This window comes from Octopus bimaculoides, chromosome 7 (genome assembly GCF_001194135.2).
Source record: "Octopus bimaculoides isolate UCB-OBI-ISO-001 chromosome 7, ASM119413v2, whole genome shotgun sequence".
NCBI lineage: Eukaryota > Metazoa > Mollusca > Cephalopoda > Octopoda > Octopodidae > Octopus > Octopus bimaculoides.
Genome location: NC_068987.1, coordinates 36,573,754 through 36,584,144, shown reverse-complemented (window position 1 = coordinate 36,584,144; position 10,391 = coordinate 36,573,754).

The following is a 10,391-nucleotide window of genomic DNA, read 5'->3' as shown; positions in this document are numbered from 1 at the left end:
TTTTGTAGTCCCGTTCTGATTACTTTCTTAAATACTTTCTTGTAAACAGTTTTTAACATTTTCTTATTATTATCACAGAATGCATAACAGTATTTTAAAACTTTTGTGATAACCAGTACCTAACACAACAAAGCTCATACAAAGTTTTACATTTTACTTTTGACAATCTTTTTCTAAAAAAGTGAAACCGGTCAAGTAAATAAACATCTTTAAAATTGCATTTTCAAACCTTCTTTCATATATGTATATATGGCTAATCATGGAATCACGACACCAGTGCCTGCTCTGACTCTGTTATTCCATACATCCGTGGCAGAGGTAAATCGCTTCTATCACTAGGTGGTCGAACGACCATTATTGACAAGAACGTTGTGTATGTATATATGTATGTATATATGTATCAGGTGTCAAGGATGTAATGAAGATTACATAGGTCAAACAAAGTAACTTTAAGAAATAGACTAAACATTCACCGACAACAAATACTAGATCCCAGTACTAGACAAATTCCACTGAGTGGACACATAGACATATGTGCAAAAGGTACGTCCCCCAAATTCTAGGTCATCCCACTCTACCTATGTTCGGCGAATAATAGAGATGAAACATGGATAAACAAAGGAAATAATTTCATACGAAAGTACAAACCAAGACGTAACAAACTTTGACAGAGTACATACATAATTAATAAATACTAAAAACTCATTCTGCCACTTATCATGAGGAACCTATACAGCTAGCAACCTAAACTTTAGCCACTGAATTACATACAAACGATTCCTGTCCACTCTAGACAGATTAAATTTGGAGGGCCTTGAGTATAACTAAACATGTTCCCTCAAGCCTGTTGGCCCTCTTTTCAGGCTCAAAGTACACTGTTACGTGACACTAACGCACGGACGTAGCGGGAAACGTACAAGAGGTTCGAAACTTAACCATATGTTCATTCTCTACAAACACTTGACAGAAAACATTCAGAAAATTGATTGTTTGGACATGTTCAGTCAATCGTATCAGCCTTAACTTACGACACCAGACATTGTCACTTGATACTAACACACAGACGTAGCGGGACACCTACAAACATTTCTAAGATCAGTCATGTGACTATCCTCTACCAATCAAATCCTGTTCAAAACATATACTAATGAACTCCTTATAAAAATAGGGCAATCTTCAAACACTAGACAGAAGCAAAACAACTGCCACATAAGCCACGTCTTTCTATTTGAACTATTTGAAAATAAGTGTAAACTATAAAACCGGTTAAGGCTTCGAATATATTAATAAAAAGTATTTTAACCATTCTCAGTGCATTTTCAACTTCTATTTTTCCTATATTTCTACCCGTGTGGAATAAAATAACCTTTTTTCTATATATATACCCACACACATATGTATGAATGTGCGACTGATAATAGGTTTCTGAGTGTATATTCTATTTCCGGTATTTGTGGTGCATCAAGGAACATGTCGTGGATGATACTAGCAACTGATACTTAGAGTATATCATTACGAATTTGTAATAGTAATAATGTTGCAGTAAATGTGTTTGTTTCAATGGTAACAATATTTGTTGTTGGTGTAATAATTTCAAACCCTACATGCTACCTGACAGTAAATACTATAAAAACTAATTAATTAATATCTAATTTTGCAATTAACCGATATTTGTCTTTGGATACAGATAATGTTACAGTTAAGTCAGTTTTCTATCAAGGTCCAATTCGATCTGAATCTAATTCAACAATTACTGTTCTAATTCTACAATTTGATGTCGTATCTATCGCTGACTTCTACTGCTTATATTCCCACTTCAGTTACTACTATTACGTTCCCTCTTCGTGTTCAGACAGGAGAGATAGATATAATACATGTTTGTTACTTTATAAATTTTAGCTAGCTGTAAATTACATCGAAGTAGAGTACTCAGCTTTACAGCCGTCTATCCATTCCAGTGAGATTGTTGCAGCTGATGTGTAGAACATCTTGGGTTGGTTCCACTTGGAGCTCTGGGCTAAATGCATGCAATATAATGGATTCCAGTAAAAGAACCCAAAGACTGAGAAGTAATGTTAAACCGATTGCGTTTTTTTATGCCTACTTATTATCATTTATAAACAAGGAGCTAGCATAGAGTTAATTAGGAGAGTTCTTTGCTAGAACAATAATACAAACGTCTTCTGATGTCATTAACTGAAACTCCTAAATAAACATATTCACGATTTCATCATTAACACTGAACCTAATTTGCACACCATCAATATAATTTTCATGAGAAGGAGATGAAAGTCATACTATGTCGATTTTCTAACGCAGACACGCGCACACAAACATACAAATACATAGACGTAGAAACGTGTTCCTACAAATGTTAAGCCTTGTGCCTGTCTAAGAAATCACTGTAATAAAATTAAATAATGCTGATCAAAAACTATTTTTCTCAGAATTACATGTTTATTTTTTGTAATTCGAACCTGACTGACATTTGTATTAGTATTTTGGTGTTGTTACTGTTTTTATTGTTCAATAAAAGATGAAGAATAGAGGCTTAATTACGCCTATTGAAAACATTATTAAATCGATTTAAATTGTGACGTATTTAGAGAGCTGAGAGAAAATAAAATGAAGAGAAGGCATAGTAAAGTGAAACAATGCGACTTTATTTCAATCGCTAGAACTTGGTCTGAATTACTATGTTGAAAAATAAAAATGAATTTATTAAAAAATAATAACATAACTAAAATAAATTACAACACCATCATAACAAGTAGATAAAAATAGGAAAAATACATAAGCTAAAGAAATAAAAGATCATCAATATAAACAATAAACAATAACCAGAGGAACCAGGACAAGGAAAAGGAAAAAGCAAACAATTTACAATCTATTTGGAGATCTTGCAATAAAGTGTATTTTATATCAACCTCTGCCTCGGTCGAAATATAAAAGTCATATGATTAAAAGATAAATCTGAATATAGCTGTAAATGGAAGCCATATTTAGAGAATAGCCTTCAATATCGAAATTAATAACAAGAAAAAAAGTAATAACAGCAACATGTACTAAAGAACAGTAGCAGTAAAATCAACAACACCGACGTCAGCACCAACATCAACAACAACTATGAAAAGAACAAAAATTATAAAAGTAAAAACTAGAGACACCAGAAGAAGGAACAACAAAGACGAAAGTACACCACAAATTCTGGTCCTCTCCTCATCCTCCTCTTCTCCGCATCCTCCTTATCCTAGTAGTATTTTTGCTAACACTACATCTAACATAGACACTAAATAAATGCCAACGGAGAATAACTTAAAATTGATGGTTTAACATTTGAGAAATGTGTGTGTTGCTCAAGGTGTATGTGTGATACATACATATATACATACATACATACAAAACTGTATGTGTAATTGTATACATGCACACACACACGTGCATATACACACACATACATATATATATGTGTGTGCGTGTGTGTGTGTACATGTATACAATGACATAACTAGATATATATATGTATGTGTATGTGTGTGTGTGTGCATGTGCGTGCCTGTGTGCGTGTGTGTATGCGTTTGTTTTCGTGATTATGTATGTCAGTTTGTGTGTTCATGTGTCAATACGTACGAGGATTCTATAGAAACCAATACAAAAGTGAGCATTTCGCTTTTATTAACTTATACATGTTGCACAAATTACACATGCTAGAGAAACTACTCTAAAAAGGACACTACTGAACATAGTTATTATTACCATCTATTTATTTCCACCATCATCGAACAGATCTAAGAATTATTCAGTTGTACACTGCTGTTGTCACTTACCATAGCCATTTTCATATATGTCATATCAAAATGCTTTTCCAGAAGAATGTCCTTCGTTAGAAAAAGGATGTGGAAGTGCAAGAACACCAGCTCCGGGCTGTACGGTTGATGTGGGGGGGGGGCACTGATTAGCTCAACTTCCTGATTCCTTGCTTTGTGGTCACGGCTAATGTTGATCGTTTTCAGATTCTTGATAGGTTTCTTTTTCCTAAAAGCTCTATTCCCTTTGAGTGTCTCCATTTACTGCTTGCTTTTCGCAGTCCAGTCATATTCCTGAAAATGTAGAAGAATGGAATGCTTGACACGTGAGAACAGAACTAGAACTTCTTTTCCAGATAATAAAGTCGACTGCCCGTGCAAATCAATTCGTTCCTGTCACTAGTTGCAGTTGATGGTTTCCTCACTTCGTGGTTTCTCTTCGATATTGGTTTTCCACGTTATAAACTTTTTCATTTGTTCTTTCATATTGGTCTTGTCAGTGGTGTTATCTGTGGTTTTCAGTCTAAATCGAACAGCCTAATGTCCACCGTCTTTAAAAATTCAGTAATGTTGGCCAAGTCACATAATGGTGGCCAATCACTCCTGAGGTCAAATTTGTTCATACATTCACAAATTATTCTGCTGTTAAGTCAAGATACGTTCCAAAACACTAATCTCTCCGGGAACAATTAATCAGTGCAGACAATATAGTTGTGTTTTAAGCACACCCGTTTGGTTTAAAGAACTCGACTCAAATCTCTCGGAAGAAAATTGTGACCAAACTATAGTCCTATTCAGAATGAGATTTACCACTCGTCTGTTCTCAGTCGATGCATCCTTATGATGCGCTGACTTGAAATTCTATCATTTCAAGAATATTTATTATTTCAACAGTAATAGATGCACTTTTCTGCATTCGTATTTCATGTCAATATATTCATGTAAGAATTGTACTTTCACCTAATTGAAATTTACTGTATTTTACTCTTATATTCCACTCTGTTGAAAATCTTCACACTTTAGCAGTGTATGGCAATCACAATGAACAGATTTCAAAATAACACTGAAATACAGTAAGGGATATTTTTCAAGTTTTGTCACTGAAGACAATATGTTACCGATGCCAAAGTCTACTGTGAAATAACTAATAGTTTAAAAAAAAATATGTTGTTTGGAATGAAAGAGGTTTTACCTGTAATATTTTTGATTTCCATTAATGAAATTCATTCTGAGCTGAGACATATTGCTTAGAATTGATGGCTACAAAGTAATTGCTTTGCAGCGCCGTGGTAACTGCCTCAGAGAAAGAAAGAAAATAATCTTAACTAAAGATTTGTTCCTAGTAAGCTCAGAGCGCAACACCTGCCAATCCCAGCTAAAAGCCAAAATATATATCAGATTTGGAATGACTCTTTTACTGAATCTATAAATGGAATTTAAACGCTTGAAACATTTTGCTGGTGTAGTGCTTTATAGGAAATATCATGTGTTTAAGTTATTATTTTAATATCAAGTTATAAGTATTGTGTGCAATAAAATATTACTTGAGGGGAAAATAAAAATGATTGCAACTAAGATTTTACACTTCATTTTTCTATCTGCGCAAATGGAATTTGTCTTACACAATCTTACAGTTCCAGTTTTCTCTCTCTACTAGTTTCTCCGTCTTTTACTCACTGCTTATCCACACATACACACAACTAAACGCATACATATATGTACGTATATAACTGTTTAGTGGAAGGTTTTAAAAAAACACATATACTGTTGTATTCACTTTTCATTTTCTATCATGGAAAAACTTTTGCCGTACGTTGGCGACTTTGTCTTTAGAACAGATATACTGCTTCTGTTGAAGACTAGTTGCTGGCAAATTTTTATGTACATTAGAGATTTTACAATTTCTACTGACTTAGTGGAATTGAGCTTCTTGGTTGTCTATTGTATTGCTAAACTTTCACATTTTGTCACGCTTGTTTTAAGTCAAACTTAGACTTTATTCTGCATCTTCCCCCTTTATTTGTATTCTCTATACATAGCATTATCACTCCTCCTCCCCTACGTTCAATAAATGGCACTTAATACCATTTTATGACGTTGATTTTCAACCGTTGCAGACAAATTCGACACATACATACATACATACATACATACATACATACACGGTAACGTGAACCTGGGTAACAGTTTGTGAAGATTTTTCATTTTTAATAAAAAACATATTCATCTACCTTCAATATTCAAGGTTCTATTTCTCCGTAGCATATCTTATTCCATATTGGTGCCAAGCACCTTTCCAACCCTTCGTTCTTGGCTTCCATTGGCTTTTCCTTCAGATTGTAAATCTTATATACCACGGTTCTAGCAACAGTTTAGTGTCACCACCACTTTTTAAAATTAAATTTCGGAACTGTTGTTCCATTTTCACTCCTAACTCAGTCACGTTACCACTCACTGCGGCCGAAAAAGTTGGCTTTTCCTGTGTTTCGTCATTATTACTTGTTAATCTTTTCCCATCGCAGGAAAATCCTTTCGGGATGGTATGTTAAATTCTATCACAAAAACTTTTAAAAATCTTTGTCAAAATTGACAAATTCACAAAAAATAAACCCAGTAACGGGTAAAACAAACAGTTCGATAATAAGTTTTTTCAAAATAATACTCCAACAGAATTTTCTGCCCCGTAGGGTGGAAATTGCTGTTTCTCAACATACAACAGTTCAAATAACAGAATTTCAAATTATAACACAGAAAAATGACGTACAAACATACAGAGGAATGAACTCACATTAGGTTTGTTAGCAAAATGTAACTCACGACGCAAAAGATTGTTCGGGTGGCGGTGGATTCTTTATTATGATTATACAATCAATACACAGATGGAACATTACGGGACGAAACGATTACAAAAATGTTAAGATGAGTTTGAATGAACGTTAAAAATTTAGATATAATTTATATAGTTTACTTGAATTTCCGTTACCTTTTTTTTTTAAAATAAAGTAAACGAAACAAGTTCAAACTTCATACCCGGCAGCCTGTAAGGCCCAGCAACTATCTTTTTTCCTTTCATTGATGATTAAGCTAGGTTACTGACACTCATCTTTCTCATCACATGCTTCGAACGTTTCTCATACTCTCTCTACACTCTCCAACCCCATCTTGCTCTTCAGATGGTATCTGAAGTAGGTTAACAAACCCTGGCCAGAGACGAAGGGCTCTGTCACGAAACCTTTCATTCTAGTTCGCCATACACACACTTTCAATACTGCCGCCGTACAGTGTAAACACGCCTCACCTTCTATTGGGAGTCCAGTTGGTGGTACCATCTTTATTATAGATCCAGCCGACAGCTGTACTCGTCTTAGATGCGACAACATGTGTTCTACGTAACGTATCAAGCTAGACAGCTCCCGACGTTGTACAAAAGCGTGCTGAACTGTTTCATCATCCAGCTCGCATCTTGGACATGTCGGTGGCACTGACATTCCGTGCTTAGACAACTTATCGCGAACAGGTGAACCGTTCCTGTAGTACTACTAGGTCAGGATTTTTGGTAATTGTCCAAGTACCCTGGCCTGAAAGTCTTTTTAAACAGGTTGGTAAGTTGGTTCTCGCTGAACCTCAGAGCCCCTCCTAGGACGTCATCATTTTTAACCTCTACCAGCCCTTCATAGAACACTGAGGTGGTATTCCCGCAGCCGGCCTTGCCCATCTTGTGGAGCAGCGGGAGTGTCTGTCGGCACTCATTCTGCCATAAAAGCAGATTCTGTCTTTTTATGAAACACGGTTTAAATCTCTCTATTGAAACCGGTCGTGGGAAGAATTCCTTTGCCAGAGGACTCCACGCTTTATTCCCTTCCAGGTGGCGCCAGCGATTTCTTAGCCTCAACGCATATCTGAGCATCATTAGGCAAGGCATTCCCAGCCCGCCCTTTAACGGTTGCTGGCAAGAAACAGAGCGCCTTACAAGTTGCTTTCCTCCCTTCAACAAAAAGCGGAAAAGGAGTCCTTCCAACTTGTTTAGCCACGAATCGGGGCAAGGGACAACGGTCAGGCGGTAAGTGATTACAGATGCAATGAACATCTGTACCATCTCCGCCCTTCCTTTCAAGGACAGGGGTCTTCCGGACCACTTCCGTACTACGGCCTCTACCTTGTATGTCACCTCGCTCCAGTTATTCTTCGTCTGAGAGTCTGGGCCAAACCAAACTCCAAACAACTTAGCAGGACCATCTGTCCAGTGACCCACGACACTGGACGATATCGACTTGCTCCTCCAGGTGCCGAGGGGCAAGCCGATGGACTTGTCCTTGTTAACTTTTGCCCCTGCTACCGCATCGTATTTCCTCTCCCTGGCAAGGTAGGTAACTTCCTGCTAGATGGGTCTCAAAGCCTTCTCTAGTTACAATTATCTCTATTCTCTTTGCATTCAAACTATACGTTCTATATATTATTATCTTTTTTTGCGTGCCCTTTGTAATTTCACTAGGAGGAGATACTTTTACTTCGTGCCCCTCCGTTTGCAAGATTTCCCTGTACTTGTTCAACTCCACCTTCTTAAAACAAATCTCTTCTCTTGTTTCACCAGCCGCAGCTGCAAAATTCACTTTTTTACCACCTTCATTGTCTCCATCTTCTGGTCTGCAATATCCAAACTTCTCAGTAATTCTTCTTCAGACGTAACGACGTCTGAAGAATTCAAATCCTCATACATCATGAAGACACAAATAATGCGCTTCCCCCTTTATACAAGGGGGACAACATTAACAAAACTGCCGTAGGGCAACAAAAACAAGTGTCTCAAGACACAACAATTAATAGCAAATGTAATTCAACAATTTTTCACTAACCTTCCGAACGACGCACAAACAAAAATTATGAACAGCTCGGTTAGAAATGATTGCAGCAACGGCAAAAAATATCAATATTAATTTATTGATGCATTTGGGTAAGTCTATATCTATTATCAGACAATTGCAAACAAAAAAAAAATTAATTTAAAACTCTGCAAAATTCCGATACAAGTTCTTTATGGTTTAAAACGTTGCTTACTTTTTTCTCAGCCTGATAATACATTGTTCTAAAGTTGGAAATATTTTTGTACATAACTACTGAGATAAGACTCGTATTAAATCAATGTATTTCACTACTATTATGGTTACAATGAAATTGTAAATATGTAAATAATATAAAAAGGAACGTATATTTGTATGCTCATAAGATTGTAAAGCCATACACATGTAAATAGTCATGGGCATACATAAGACTAATTTTATGCACCTGCACTTGATTCTTATGTTTACTGTTTTGGCAACAACATATTCTGACATTCCAATGAGGCTGGGTGTGTCCTTTCAGAGAAAACTGAATTGGTTAACTGCGTTAACAATGGATCATAAGTATGTCTAGATATAATATCACAATGATTTTTTTCGATTAAACATTGTTTTGATCTAATGCAGTTTGATGAAATACGGATGATTCTTTTCGAGAAAGCTGCTTCAATGATCATTGAAGCTTTCATTGTTACTTTGAAATGTCTGCCTTAAGTTTGGACATAACCCTTTTAAGTTTCTTGAATGGTGTACCACCGTACTTACTATGCACTTCATATGCATGTTTGCTGAGCATATCACCCAATCTCTGTTATATGTGTATGTGCCAATAGAGCAGAGATTACTATTGAAAGATCTCAGAAACTTATCTTTTCTTTTTTTCTATGAGAGAAATTTGTCGGAAAATTTCATCAATTTAGTAGCTATATAACAACGGGCTTGGTATCAACAAACAAAGCTCTATCAAATTTATTATCATCGTTCAACTTAGAAGCTATTCATATTTTATTATTTCCTGAAACTACACTGTTCCAAAATTTGCAGCTTTATAAAATGCATGAGTAATCTGAATTATATTTTAGAATATTATCAAACATATTTGTGGTTCCTTGACGACCTGAAACTTCCTTGCGTAACGAAATGACTTCATTCGGAAAACAATGCATTCAATATGTACCCGCAGTACATGAGGTTAGTGTATTTGTAATACATACTCCATTTGTCTGAAAGGAACTTTCATTTGAATATTCAGAAATAACTGTCAAGCGAATGTCTAATATAGACAACCCACACTAGGCAAATATTTTGCTGTAAGTTGTTCTGTTAAAAAAGAAAACCAATGAATGATAGGTATATTAAATTAAACCAAAATAAAATTCTTCAGAAAATAACAGCATCGAAACTACGATCAAGTATTCTGTAGACGCCTATGCCACAGTCATAGTGAAAAACACATTTAGATTTAACAGCCATTTTTAAACATCCAATGGACGGTGTTACCAGAGTTAGAAATTCTGGGGACTTTAGCAACATTTTATCAGGAGTGATGAGATAAACAAATATGAAAAATGTATGAATATACGTTTGTGTATATGTATACGCACACAAGTCTGTGTGCACAGGTGCACATGTATATATGTGTGCACATGTGCGCATGTTGAGTCAAAACAGATTCTCAGTGTAGAAAACAATAGCGCTCAAATGATTTGAACATACAATGCTGCACACACCTCAGCAACATGGAGGT